This window comes from Indicator indicator, chromosome 12 (assembly GCF_027791375.1).
Source record: "Indicator indicator isolate 239-I01 chromosome 12, UM_Iind_1.1, whole genome shotgun sequence".
Lineage (NCBI taxonomy): Eukaryota > Metazoa > Chordata > Aves > Piciformes > Indicatoridae > Indicator > Indicator indicator.
Genome location: NC_072021.1, coordinates 7,292,259 through 7,307,079, shown reverse-complemented (window position 1 = coordinate 7,307,079; position 14,821 = coordinate 7,292,259). Strand labels below are relative to the sequence as shown.

The following is a 14,821-nucleotide window of genomic DNA, read 5'->3' as shown; positions in this document are numbered from 1 at the left end:
AGATCAAGCAGAAGTTGAAATGTTTTCCTATGAACTGGCACAGCTATTATTTCTCAAAGAAAGCAGTATCTTTAGGTCATCAACTCTAACATCTCTGTTTTCACTTACAAAGGTAGCTAACTCACCCCATACTCACCCCATACTCACAGGCTCACAGGATGTTAGGGGTTGGAAGGGGCCTCCAAAGATCATCAAGTCCAAGATCCCTGCCAGAGCAGAACCACAGAATCCAGCACAGGCCACACATGAACACATCTAGATGGGGCTGGAAAGGCTCCAGAGGAGACTCCACAACCTCTCTGGGCAGCCTGCTCCAGGGCTCTGTGACCCTCACAGTGAAGAAGTTCCTCCTCATGCTGAGGTGGAACCTCCTGTGCTGTAGTTATTATATCCATCGCCCCTTGTCCTATCACAGGGTGCAATTTATCAGAGCCTGTCCCCTCCCTCTTGATCCCCAGCCATCAGATATTTATAAACATTGATCAGATCCCCTCTCAGTCTTCCCCTCTCCAGACTAAACAGCCCCAGGGCTCTCAGCCTCTCCTCATCAGGCAGTGCTCCAGTCTCTTCAGCATCCTTGTAGCCCTCTGTTGGACTCTCTCTAGCAAATCCCTGTCCCTCCTGAACTGGGGAGCCCAGAACTGGATGCAATATTCCAGGTGAGGTCTCACCAGGGCAGAGAAGAGGGGGAGCAGAACCTCCCTCCATCTGCTGGACACACTCCTCTTAGCGCATCCCAGGATCCCATTGGCCCTCTTGGCCACAAGGGCCCTGAAACCTGCCTGTCGCTTAGCAGCATGTGAAGAGAGAGATGTAAAGCCTTGCTTGGGCTGGGGAGGTTCTGTCACAGCACTGTGACAACATAGGAGCTTGTGCACATAAGCAGTTTCTACAGAAAATGAGTGTCTCACAACCTTCCAGGCTCAGAAAAAGCAGTTCAGCAGAGATAATTAGTTCTAATCACCATTAAAATTATAATCGTTTAAGAGAACATTTCCATAAAGCCCTCTGACCATGTTCTACACAGGTGAGGGAATGTGCCTCACACTCTTCACTCTGCGGCCTAGTCTTCCTCAAAGGCTTTTCTAACACACTGGAGATGTAGTCGTTGGAAAAACATAGACCTGTCAGAAATGGTTTCTCATTTATGACAAGTAACTTGCACATATTTTATGGCAACATAAAAAAGGCCAGAATTCCAAAAGCATGGCCAAAAGCGAGGCCCATTGCAGCAAAACCAGAATCACTCAGAAGCACCACAAAGCACTACAGTTTCCTTCTTCATCTTATTAATGACTGCCCTCTCCTTTTTCAGCTCTTGACTTTTTTTTTTTTTCCTTTGGGGTGTGTGTGAAGCCTTTCTGACTTTTCACTAAATTGTAACTGATTTGTTTCAACCATAAAACAAAATAGAAAGTTTTCAGATAGCAGCACACTTCAAATCTAAGTGTGAATAAGCGTTCCAGTCTCAGCATCCCTGAACTTTGTGCCTAATTCTAAAAATACATTTATATGGAAAGAGCAAAGCTATAATACTGGCTCCAACAAGTCTCTGGGCTATAGGGCCTCGGAGGGGTGAGCTAAGTTGCCTTTATGACAGGCAAAATGTAGGTATTTACTTTGCTTTCCTGTTTGCACTTTAACACATTTATAGGGAATTATTAAGGCCTGGAAATGCATTTGCTTATGTAACATTTTCATCAAATTATAGAATCACTCAGGTTGGAAAGGCTCTTGGAGGTTATCTGGTCCAATGCTGCACCCAAAGCAGGGTCACCTCTGAATTTACACCATCTTGTTCAGGCATTAACCAGGGTGTTTGGATTATCTCCAAGGATGAAGATTCCACAACTTCTCTGGGCAACCCTTTTCAGGGTTTGACCACTTTTTCTGGAAGAATATTACAATTGTCCTTTGGGCAAAATGAAATTCAAACACTATGGTGATATTCTTTAAAAAGGCAGCTGTCAAACCAAGAAACAGATAGCTCAAGAATGACAATTTCTACCCCACTCCGCTGGGTCCTTCATTGCTTCTGACATACAGCATCCACCTTCTGCTTCCCTCTGCTTCTAAAAGGTACAAACACAATACCAAGACACTATCAATATGACAAAATCTAAAATAAAAAATTTACCATGGTTTCACGGAGGTTTACCCCAAAAACAATGATAGTTTTTCAAGTGAGAGGTAGAATTTCATCCTTTCCCTTCACTTAATGAGTTTACATGAAATCAACATTTCCTTTTGATTTAGCAGTTTTGCTTGGTTTGCAACATTGTTTTAGGGAATACTGAAAATAAAAACTGTCCATGGCTCCTCCACACCACTAATGTGATTACTCTGAAAATCTTTCCTTAGTTTATCACAGTAACACAGAACAGTTGAGATGGGAAGCAACCTCTGGAGATCCCCTAGTCCAACTCCCCTGATTAAAGCAGGTCAGTTAGAACAGGCTACTCAGGGACACTTCCTGTTGGGTTTTCAGCATCTCTGAGGGCGGCTGATTCAACAACTTGTCTGGAAACCTGCTCTGGTGTTTCACCATCCACACAGTAAAAAAAGTCTTTTCTGACAATTGAATGGAACTTCTTCTGTTTCAGCTTGTGCCTCTTTTTCCCTGGATACCACCAAAAAGAGACTGGCTCCACCTTCTTTACTTACCCCTTTCATATATTTTACACACATCCAGGCAATCTACCTCTTGATCATTCAGTCCATGGGAGACACCCAACACAGTATGGCCCACACTGGTATGCCCTTTAGCTCTGAGCCATGAACTATCGGGTGCCTTATCACTCATTGCCAGGCTGAGCTCCATGCACCCCACTGCTCTCTCACATAAAGGACAGCACTCTGTCCTTGCCATCCTGGCCTGTCCTTCCTAAAGACCCTGCAAGCATCAACTGCAGCACTCCATTCTATGAGTTATGGCTCCGGTTCTCTGTGATTCCAGAGAGGCTGCAGCCCTGCAACAGCTGCACAAAGACTTCTTACTTCTTCTGTTCATTCTCCATGCTTGTGTACTGGCACTTCAGATAGGAACTCAAGTGTACTGATTTCCCATGCAGAGCATAAAGACTTTTCAAATCATTCTGCCCTGTAGGATCTCCTCTACATGTGTGCATACACTTGGGGTGGGACCCCTTCAGCCCTGTTTTCTTGGTTTGGGGATCTCTCCTGTCAACCTCACCCTTAAGTCTTTGCACACTAACTTGGTCTATAACTTCATCTCTTGGTTTTAGTCCTCTACTCTCCATCACTTTAAAGCTCTCTTGGCAAGATTAGCCAACTTGTTGATGAAGATGCTTATCCTACTTGGTCAGGTGGATTCTTTCTCTTCCAAAGACTGATCATGTTGTAAAAATCAAATCACCAAAGTATTGCTTGTGCGCTCCATATGCCCCCTTAGAGTACCACTGGTGCCCACAACGAAGTGCAACAGCAGGCAATAGCTTGAGGAACAGACAACCCTTTGCAGTCTATCCACAAGCACCCAGTAAGAAGCAAACCTCCTTGTACAGCAGGTCAGGATCACAGATTGTGGTCTCCATTCCCTAATATAGGAAGTTGCCCAACATTATCATTTGCTGCTTCCTTCTGGTGCTGCTGCAGGGCTCAGACTTGGCTGGACTGAATCTCTTGAGAGCTCCCAGGCCCTCATCTGATGCCATAGCACTGAAATTGTAGTTGCAGATTTGCAGATGGAGCAGAAGACTTCCTTCTGGTGCTAAGAATGACAAGCTTCCAGCGTTCCCAATCACAGAACTCCTCATTTCCCATCCCAATAAGCACTGTCTCTCCCTGCTCCTCTTTTGGTATGGCTGGGGATTCAAGCTTTTGTATGTGCAGGGTCTCAGAGAAGATCCAACTGATCTCTCACTCATCAGCTCTAGTGATGTCAGCACATCTTCCTGTATCTCCTTTACTTGGTTACACAGCTTCTCTGACAATGCACACCTCCTGCAGACAAGACCACTGTCTACCTGTTCCAGCTCGATCTCTGGAGTTAGATCTGACTCAAGGTCACTGCTGTACGAAGGAGTGCTGCTGCAGATGGTGACACGAGGGGCATCACCACCGCTGATGAGCACACACACACACTGTCATCAGCAGAGGTTTTGGCTTCTTTCTGCATGAACTGATATGCAAACTGATGCATCTTCTGCTTGCCTCTGGAAATGATCTAGGCCTTGCAATTTTACGTGCTACTCCTGAGCACCTGCTGAAAGGGTGCTTGATCCTCTCTAATCAGGAGACAGCTGGAAGAAAACTACTGGAAGGCAACTACTAGAACTTGCTAAAAGTCACAGCCTCCTGCTATCCTTTCCCTGCAGCAACAGGCACCCTGAAGTTCCTCAAAGAATTCCCCAGGAATCCTCCTAGAAGTTTTTAGAGGATCTAGAACTAGAATATCTGTGGGCTGCCTCCATCAGCTGCAGCATAGCACAGGGTAAGCTCTGTCATGCAAAAGCAGTCAGCTGCTTGATAGCACATCCCACCTCACTGCTTCACAGTCCTTGTTGAAGAAAAACAAATGTGGCAGTGCTGTTAGCAGCTACCTAGATTTCAGGAAAAAACAACATCCATCAGAGGTCCATCAGACCTACCTTGCAAGGAGGAAAGCACATGAACCTTAATCCACTTTATACACTCAGGTCCCACAAAAGGCCCTCTCTTTTTCCCTCTTCTCCCTCCCTCCCTCCCCACCTTTTCTTTTAAAGAGTGTTAGGGGAACTGTTTATGTGATAATATGGAAAAATTATATTCAGCCCATGGCTTTAGAGTCTCACACAGCTCTTTGGCACTGGCAGAATGATTAGGCTTTTGCATGGTTTTGATTAAACTATTCCTGCTCTGCTTGGCCTCAAGCAGAATTAACACAGCACTGACAGTAGGAAAGCTGCCAGGCAAGTGCAAAGGAGCACCTGAAACCCCCAGAAAATGGGCTAAATCTGGGAAGATACCAGCTCCTCTACTACACAGAGCATGGCAAATTGAAACAAAATATCCTCCTCTTTTCAGTGGTGAGCACAGAGACCCTATTAACAAATACCTTAAAAGTGATCCTAACGTTACCGCCTGAAAGTAGACTGAAATGGTTAAACTGAGTTTTAATGCTGAACCCTGATGATGCACACTCATGTAAGGAACAACCCCATGAAAAATTAAAATACCCTATCTGTTACTGATCACTAACAAACCTTCCCAAGGTATTACATCTGAGTTACTAAAAAAGGACTGCAAACACGAACAATCTTGGGAGCATTTACATAGCATTTGCTGATTATTATGCAGTAACATCTCACCACAAGATTTTCCATCACCAATACACCTACCAGCCAGCCCTACACTTCTTAGGTCTCAGACACAGAACTAAAGGAGTGAGGATTTCAAACAGGAATACCGCACTGACAGACTCATTAGGTTTCTGTAAGCTTTATAACTACTTACATTTAAAGAACATGCATCTCCCTGCACTCTACACAGCAGCTACAAAGGCCAGGATCTTCCCTTGGAGAAAATCCTTAGGTAAAAAAGATACCTGGGTGATACCGGCATACTCAAGCAGAACATATGCTGCCAGATACACCTAATGGTAGAAAATGACTAAAAGACAACAAAAAACACACATGAAATGAGCATTCAACTGGGAGGAAAAAAAAAAAAAAGAGAGAAAAAAAAAGTGATAAAGGATAATACTTTAACAGTCAGTCACATACCACCTATTAAAGGAAGTCAGTTTTCATCTGGCTCTTCTGTACATTTGAGACACCTGTGTCCAGGTCTGGAGCCCTCAACACAGGACAGACATGGACCTGACAGAGTAGGTCCACAAAAATTGTCGGGGGGCTGGAACACCTCTGCTACAAGGGCAGGCTGAGGGAGCTGGGATTGTTCAGCCTCGAGAAGGCTCTGGGGAGACCTAAGAGCAGCCTTCCAGTACTTGGAGAGGGCTATAAGAAGGCTACAGAGGGACTGTTTCCAAAGGCCTGCAGTGATGGGACAAGGAACAATGGTTTGAAATTAGGGAAGAGCAGATTTAGATTGGATGTTAAGAACAAGTTCTTTACCACGAGGATGGTGGAACACTGGAATAGGTTGCACAGGGAGGTGGTTGAGGCTCCATCCCCAGAGATTAATTCAAGGTCAGGCTCAACAAGGCTCTTAGCAATCCGGTCCAGTGGAGGATGTCCTTGTTCACTGTAGGGGTGTTGAATTAGATGACCTTTGGAGGTTCCTTCCAACCCATATCACTCTATATTTCTATGATTCTATGAAATAAGAGGTCTGGAAAACAGGTTCTCTTCATTCCCTTCATGTTTCATAGCACTGGATCTCTACTTGTTACCTAATGCCATTGGTACCACTTTGGAATAGTCAACCTGAAAAAGGGTATTTGCTCTATGACTATGACCTTCAATGCCAAGTTTCAGCAATGAGTAACTATTTACAACTAGTTATAAATCCCTAAAAACAGGGGTTCATAACAGAAATGCTGACAGACCTTAACTAAGTTGGTGTGAGCGGGCGCCACTATAATTAAATAAATCACCAAGGTCTGTTGACAATTAGAAAACTCATTTTGGTTTGCTACAGAGACAAACAAAAATTCTGTTCATTATAATTTTACTGGAATATGATGTCATAACATGTAAGCATACTGAAACAATCTGCTGCTTTTCTAGCCAAAATATTAATTGCATACTAAGGAGCCCTTGGGGCCTCTTCCTTTTTGGCCATCAAATCAACACACACAAAGACAAATAAAGTATTAGTATGTACATTATGTGTTTATACTGCATTTCTCTGGATTCCTCAACGGCATAAATATTGCTGAGAAATACTTTTATTCGTACAAAGGGGGAGGGAAAAATATATCAAGCTGCAGCTCACAGATATCAGGAAGTTCATTTACATCCAGCCTCCTTTTCACTATTAAAACTCCAGTCAGGTTTTGGCTAAATTCTAATGGCAAATTTATCTTTCACCTATGTAAAAAAAAAAAAAAAAAATCAAATAAACCAAATTACTTCCCCACTACACAAATGTTATAGGAAGTTACATTCTATCCCCATTTCATCATGTAAAGTGAAGAGGGACCATTTTGGCCAAGATGAGGATCACTAAAATCCAAGATACAACATGGTACAGAAAAGTCATTCTTCAGAACTCAGCTCTGTTCTGAAAGGGTCATTCTCTGCACTTTTTCCCTCTGGCTCCTTTCCCATACCATCTCAATCAAACTGGCAGCCCTGCTGACACTGCTGAACCAGGAAAATGCTGTGAGCTCCAAGAGCGGAGAGATGGACAGAGAGAAAAGGCTGTGAGCTGAGTGGAGGGACAGAGAGAAAATGCTGTGAGCTCTGAGAGTGGAGGGATGGATGGAGAGCAAATGATGTGAGCTCTGTGAGTGGAGGGACAGAGAGGAAATGCTGTGAGCTCTGAGAGTGGAGGGACAGAGCTGTAGATTATGCAGGGGAATAGGAAACTGCATTTGCTATGAATGACTTTTTCCTCCATACCATTTGGGATTTCTCTAGGGGAGCAAGTTGCTGAGTGCAGCTGTTCCCTAGGCATGTCCATTAGCCATGTGTGTTTCTTACAGATGTGAGTTCTACGTTTTGAAGAAGGAACATCCAGTATAGTCACTTTTCCTCTGGTTCTGTCCACCCTTTGGTTCTTTCAGCAGGTCCACACCACCACCTAGGAACAAAAAGGCTCTCTTTTCAAAGTACTGAGAAGCACAGCCCGTTAGCCCTGCCTTAATCTGGCTGTCCTCTTACAGATTACCTTCACCTTCTCCAAAACCACTCTTAGTGTAAAGCAAGCAAGATGTGGCACTACCTATCACCTTTAGCCACAGACATACCTTATTAGATGGAAAGATAATTTTCTGAAATGCCTATTCAGCTGCTTATTTATACAGCCCCTTACTGTAATCACTTTTCAGTGCTGGCTTCCCCTTAGATTATCCTTCATTCAAAAGAGTGATTTAAACTATAATCTAAATCTTTACAACTGCATTCTTTCTGAATGATTTTTTCCTATCTATAATATTTGATATGATCAGTTTATGAAACCAATTTTTACCCAGTTGTAGAAAACCCCTAAGCAACTGAATGTTTAATTGACTATGTAAGAATTGTAAAGAATAAGCATGTGATGGAAACATGTTAACAGAGAGGCAAAACCATTACTAATATTTTTTTTTAATATTGAGAAAACAACAAAGAGACTTCCCAGAAACCCCAAACCTTCTCTATTTGAAATCATAGAACCACCGAATGGTTTGGGTTGGAAGTGACCTCCAGAGGCCTACTCTAAAACCCCTGCAGTTAAGCAGGGGCATCCTCAACTAGATCAGCTTCCAAGGTGAGCTTTCCCACTCCCTCTCAACCTTTGCTCTGCAAGTCTTCTGCATAAAAGGCTTCCCATTATCCTGATGATCCTTCACAGCTCTTCCTTATACCTGTTCCTGTTAATATGACAGTGAAGAATTGTAGCAAATATACCAGATGAAAGGCTTTGTGGGATAGTGATATTCATACATCTTTACCAGAAATATCTTGCTTAGTACAGTTTAAAAACCGTATCTGCCTCTCCATTGGTTCTATCACATCAGTCGTTCTTAGTTTATGTTGCAAAAAGTTAGTAAGATTGGATTCCACTCCTGTTCTGTGATTTCCAACTGAGGAACCCTCAGGTGACAACAGAGTTGGTATTACCAATGCCTGCAGTCTTAATCTTACTCATTTTGAGAGGAAAGTCTAGTCTCATCCCATTTCTGACATGCTAGTCCTCACAACCATCCACCTCTTCCTGCACATCTTGATCTTCCAGTGTAGCAACGGTGCCTTCTAGATCCCACAAACACCCCTACCTTTTGTGCAAACACCTTTAACAAAGGTAAGTGAAAAGGTTGATTCTAAAACTGGAAGAACTCCTCTTAATAATCCTGCTCCAACTTTGACTTTTAACACTGCTGATTATTTTTCTTCTCCTTTCCCACCTTGCATTTCTTATACAAATCCCCATCTCTTTCAGTTTAATGAGTGTCTTTATCTCATGCCATAAAATGCTTAACTGAATCCCACAAGTGTAAGGCTGACTTTATTCTCTTTACCTAAAAAATGAGTTACCATATAACATACAAGGTTATTACATTAGTCAGACACGATCTACCTTTTGTATACACTAACTTTGTGGTGAGTTTTATCCTGGTTTTACTACCATGTCTTTCTTTATCCTTTCTTTGTGCTGAGTCTGTGAATATTTCAAGAAGTCAATGTTGATTCCCTTTTCTTCATTTATTTTTCTCCTTTTCCTGGCTAGCCTTTCCTCCAAACAGTACAACTTCATAAAACAAATCAACTCATGTTTTCACAGTCACAATATCAAAACATTCCTGAGTAAAAAAACAAAAGGGAGGGGGATTCAGTTTACGTAACATTATCTAATGCAGAATTTCCTCAGGAGAATTTGTGATGACACGATGATCATATTGCCACATCACTCTGTCTCTCAATTCCAAGTTGCTCAATACAGACGTTTGACTGATAGAAATACATTATTTACACTCTGCACATACCACTACTTTGTTCACCATTTGCAGTAAACACCTACATCAGCAAGCAACAGACCAGTTGCTCATCAAAAGTTATTAGAAGAAACCAACAGAAGGCTACAGACATGCTAAGTTGAATACTTTTAACAGTCATAGATTAAACTAAGAAGTAATAAAGCAAACATACGGAATCAGCTACATAGCACTAGTAATAAAGATGCTTCCTTGCACAGTAAGTTCAGATTCACAGACTGCAATGGCTTGGAAGGTGCCCTCAAAGGTCATCTTGTCCAACCCCCCTGCAGTCAGCAGGGACACTTCCAACTAGACCAGGCTGCCCAGAGCCATATTGAGTCTGATCTTGAATGTCTCCAGGGACAGGGCCTCAAACACATCCTCGGGCAACCTGTTCCAATGTTTCACCACCCTCATTGTGCAGAACTTCTTCCTGATGTTCACCCTAAATCTGCCCTGCTCCAGTTTCTAACCGTTACCCCTCGTCCAATCACCACAGGCCCTTCTAAACAGTCCCTCCCCAAGCCTTCCTGTAGGTCCCCTTCAGATATTGAAATGTTGCTCTAAGGTCTCCCCTTGAGCCTTCTCTTCTCCAGGCTGAAGAGCTCAAATTCTTTCAGCCTGTCTTCATAGGAGAGGTTTTCCAGCCTTGGACTGGTATCAAGGGCTGCCCAGACCTAGGTGCAGAACTCTGCACTTTGCCATATTGAATCTCATGAGATTCTCTACAGCCCACCTCTCCAGACTGTCCAAATCCCTTATTGCTCTCTCTCCTTCAGTCCAAAGCCTTAAACTCTAGAATAAGCACTTTTCAAAGAGACAGAAGGGTCTCAAAACTAGTCCAAATACCTTTTTTTTTTTTAAAAAAGGAAAAACAAACCAACGAAAAACTAGAGAAAGAAAAAAAAAAGGCTAAGAAGAAATAAAAGAAAAAGAATGTATTATGAAATGAAGCATCCAAAGTACTGCACATTGGAGATTAACAGAAAAAAAAATGAAAAGCAACAAAATTGAAATCAATAAAGAGCACAGAACAAGATGCCATGTGCCTCTGAAGAAGTATTTTTACCTATCAACTGAAGAACTAAGTAATGAAAATGGTCAACAGGGCTTCGACTTACTCTTGATTGCAAAAATAGCATAAATAAGAACTTAAGAAGAGTACGGCCTCCAGAGCTTAAGGCATTGGGAAATGTCAAGTGGACAATGCTGAAATGGAGATGGGGGCTAAGCAGGAGGAAAAGATAAATGCAAGGAAAAAGAAAATATTCTTCTCCATAACAGAAGAAACAGGACAACAAGAATAAAAGAGAAATCATGACAAAGCTGTGATGTACACTGGACTCTTAGAGGTTAAATCAGACATCCAAAAGACAAACATCTCAAACCCTTATCTACTTCAGCTCATAAAATTTCCCATGGACTGTATTACTCACTAATCTTTACAAGCACGCAGAGCAGTTACTGGGAATGCTGGCCCTGTGTCCACTGCACTGAAAGAACACAAACAACAGAATCACAGAATGGTGGAGGTTGGAAGGGACCTCTACAGATCAAGTCCATCCCTTCTGCCAAAGCAGGATCACCTAGGGCAGGCCACACAGGAATGCATCCAGGCAGGTTTTGAAAGTCTCCAGTGGAGACTCCACAACCTCTCTGGGCAGCCTGCTCCAGTGTGCTGTCACCCTCACCGTACAGAAGTGTCTCCTCATGTTGAGGTGGAAACTCCTGTGTTCCAGCTTAAATTTGTTGTTCCTTGTCCTACCACTGGGCACCACCAAAAAGAGCCTGGCATCTTCATCTTGACACTCATCGTTACAGACACTGATAAGATCCGCTCTCAGCCTTCTCTTCTCTAAACAGCCCCAGATCTCTCAGTCTTTCTTCATAGGAGAGATGCTCAAGTCCCAGAGTCATCCTCGTAGCTCTCCGTTGGACTTTCTCCAGCAGATCTCTGTCTTTCTTGAACTGGAGAGCCCAAAACTGGACACAGTATTCCAGGTGTGGTCTCACCAGAGCAGAGGGAAAGGAGAACCTCCCTAGATCTGTAGCTCTGATCACACCATCATTCTCCTTCTACAGAAGAAATTCATCTCAAAGAAAAATCATCTCACTTGCCTGTCTAGAGACTAAGCAAATGACAGAATGCAGTTCCTCATTTAATTTCATTATGTGTTTACACTGGTAATATAATGCCTATAAAAATGTCACTAACAAAATCAGCTCAGGTCTAGGACTTCACAGGAATTAACTCCACCCCAAAGCTCACAGAGGGAGGATTCTACATTAACTCAAACTGAAGTAACTAATGTCCTTCAGGCTACATTCTGTTCCCACTTAGTTTGGACTAGATGATCTTCAAGGTCCCTTCCAACCTGGTATTCTACACATCTGTGAATCTATGCATGCAAACACTAAGTGGCAGTCAACAATTTAATCTGTCATTATAGACTTGGCTGTTAAAGGATTCAAAGTAAGAACAAACTGAAAAGCCCCACTTCATTCCAGCTTAACAAGTCACCCCTCAGCAGCTAACGGAGGATTCACGCCCTCCTACCTTCCTAGTCACCATCTCTGCACCCTCTGAAAACGTACTAACATGGCCAGCTAGGGGCTGACAGAAATCTTCCCATCAGACTTGCAAAGAGAAGAAATGTGAGACAGAGGGAGCTTGGTCAGTTGGGAAGGGAGGGCATTTTGTGTTCCCCTACACTGATTCCATCAGGATAGTGAAAACATGGATGGCCTTTTGAAGGAAGCTCTCACTACACATGGGAGGGGAAGGAAAGGCTCTGTTAACCACAGAAGCATAGAATCAATCAGAGAATGGTAGAATCATTGACCCATTTCAGATGGAAAAGCCCTCTAAGATCGAATGTCCAGCTTTCCTGGACTCCTTTGCCCCTCACACCTGCCTCCCGAAGGACTCTGTCAACCAGGCTCCTAAACAGCTTAAAGTCTGCCCACAGGAAGCCCAAGGTGGCAGCTCTGCTGGCTCCCTTTGTTACTTCTCCAAGAAATGAAAATTCTACCATTTTGTGATTGCTGTGCCCAACATGTCTTCCACCCTTCACATCACCCACAAATCCTTCTCTGCAATCAGCTGGCCCAGCAGTCATTTTCCCTCACCAGCTGTGTCAGGAAGTTCTCTTCCACACCCTCCAGGAATCTCCTGGACTGTGTCCTCTTTGCTGTATTGTATTCCCAGCAGATCCCAGGTAAGCTGGAGTCCTGCACAAGGACAAGGGTTAGCTACTGTGAGACTTCTCTCAGCTGCTTGAAGAGTATTTTGTCTGCCTTTTCATCCTTGTTGGGTAGTCTATTACAGATTCCTACCATATCTGCCTTGTTGGTCTTTCCCCTAATTCTTACCCATGAACACACCACCCTATCATCACCATCATTCAGCTCAAGACAATCAAAACACTGCCTTAACACACAGGGCTACCCCAGATTAAAAAACTCAAAGATGAGGAGGAACATCTCTTCATGCTTTCACTCTGAGTGAAAACAAGAGAAGTCATGGCTGAAACTCAGAGAGACAGATCTGGAGCCAAATGTACCTTCCCCAGGGAGGTGGCTGATATATATATATACCCTGGAGGTATTTCAAAGAGGCAGAGATGCGGTGCCAAAGGCCATGATTTAGCACCAGCATTGGTAGAGTTAGAGAATGGTTGGACTGGATGATCTTAAAAGTCATTTCAAATCAAAATGATTCTATGATTCTCCAGAGCAAGGAAAGATTTGAGGAAACTGAACACCTAAAAAACCAGAACCCTGTCCACTGAAGGAAGCTTCAGGAGAAATAGCCAAAACATGAACCAAGGACCACAGAAGGATAGGGCAGCCCTCTTAGAAGACTAAGCAAGAAAGTAAGTGTTCTGAGGAGGCCACTGTATCCTGAAGGAAAATGAAGAAAAATATTAATTAAGAGAAGAATAAAGTATTAGGACTTAGAAGCCCCTCTATAAATAGGGCCAAGAGATCACTGACAAAACTACTTCATCTTGAGTGAAGACAGATCAGAATGCTGCAGCAGTGTAAAATGTCACTCCAGAACTTCAATGTCTTTTCTGTAGTGAGGGCCCAGAGCTGAACACAGCACTCGAGGTGAGGCCTTGCCAGTGCTAAGCACAGGGGGATGGTCACCTCCTGTACCTGCTGGCCACAGTGTTTCTGATCCAAGCCAAACTGCCATTGGCTTTCTTGGCCACCTGGGCACTGCTAACTCATGTTCAGTCAACCAACACCCCAGGTCCCTCTCCAAGTCACAGCTTTCCAACCACATATCCCCAAGTCTGTAGCTTGCCATGGGGTTGTTGTGACCCAGGTGAAGGACCTGGCACTTGGCCTTGCTGAACTTCATACAATTAGCCTTGGTCCATGGGTCTGACCTGTCCAGATCCCACTGTAAAGCTTCCCTACCCTCTAGCAGATTCAACACAGCCACCTGTGTGGTGCAGTTTCTGGGTTTTCTGATCCCCGACACTCTATGCAGATTTGTGGTTCAAAACACTGGAGAAATTAAACATTAGCTGTCCAAAATTTCATTGCAGGTATAAATATCCTCTGTCATTAAGAGATTTGTATTTTTTTTCTAATCCAACCATACTCAATCACTATTGTCTAATCTGATAGCTACTGGCAATGGCAAAGCTCATCACCTGCAAGCTCCCTTGCCACTGTTCTTTTGGGAAAACTCTCTTTAGGCAAACAGATGTTTCTGCTGTTTTAAACCAACAGGAAATGGACTGACTTACTCCCTTTTCCTTTCCTAGAAACAAATACTAGCAAAGAAAAATCTGAGCACAGCTGTATGCAACACTTTCCTTACAACAATATGTCTGTGTGGGAGGCAGGCAAAGAGTGGGAACAAACAGGCCAGGGGAAGTGAAATGTAGCATGCAGAAGATGAGCACAAAGAACTCATTTAAAAGTCTGTCAGTGGATTGCTGCACCATCCTGTTATACACTAACAGGGTAATAAGTGTGATGGATGAAACTTTGCTTTAAGACATGATCTGAATCCTGTCTCAGCCAGTAATGTACAGACTGAACCAGCTAGCTGACAGTCTCAAATCCCTTCCAAATGAAAAGATGCTCCACCAGAAGGCATTCTTAGTAAGAAATGGGGCACAGGTTTAGTGGCTGAGTTGCAGCTTTATCTTTAAGGAACCGACTTTTCAAAGCCAGGTTGGATCGGGCCTTGAGCAAGCTGATTTAGCAGGAGGTGTC

At 43.3% G+C, this 14,821-nt stretch overlaps 1 protein-coding gene across 2 annotated transcripts in view; it reads right to left on the bottom strand.

The window, feature by feature from the left end:
• Nucleotides 1-14,821, bottom strand: part of STAU2 (staufen double-stranded RNA binding protein 2) — a 165,581-nt gene that overhangs the window by 128,676 nt on the left and 22,084 nt on the right. The window lies entirely within an intron of this gene.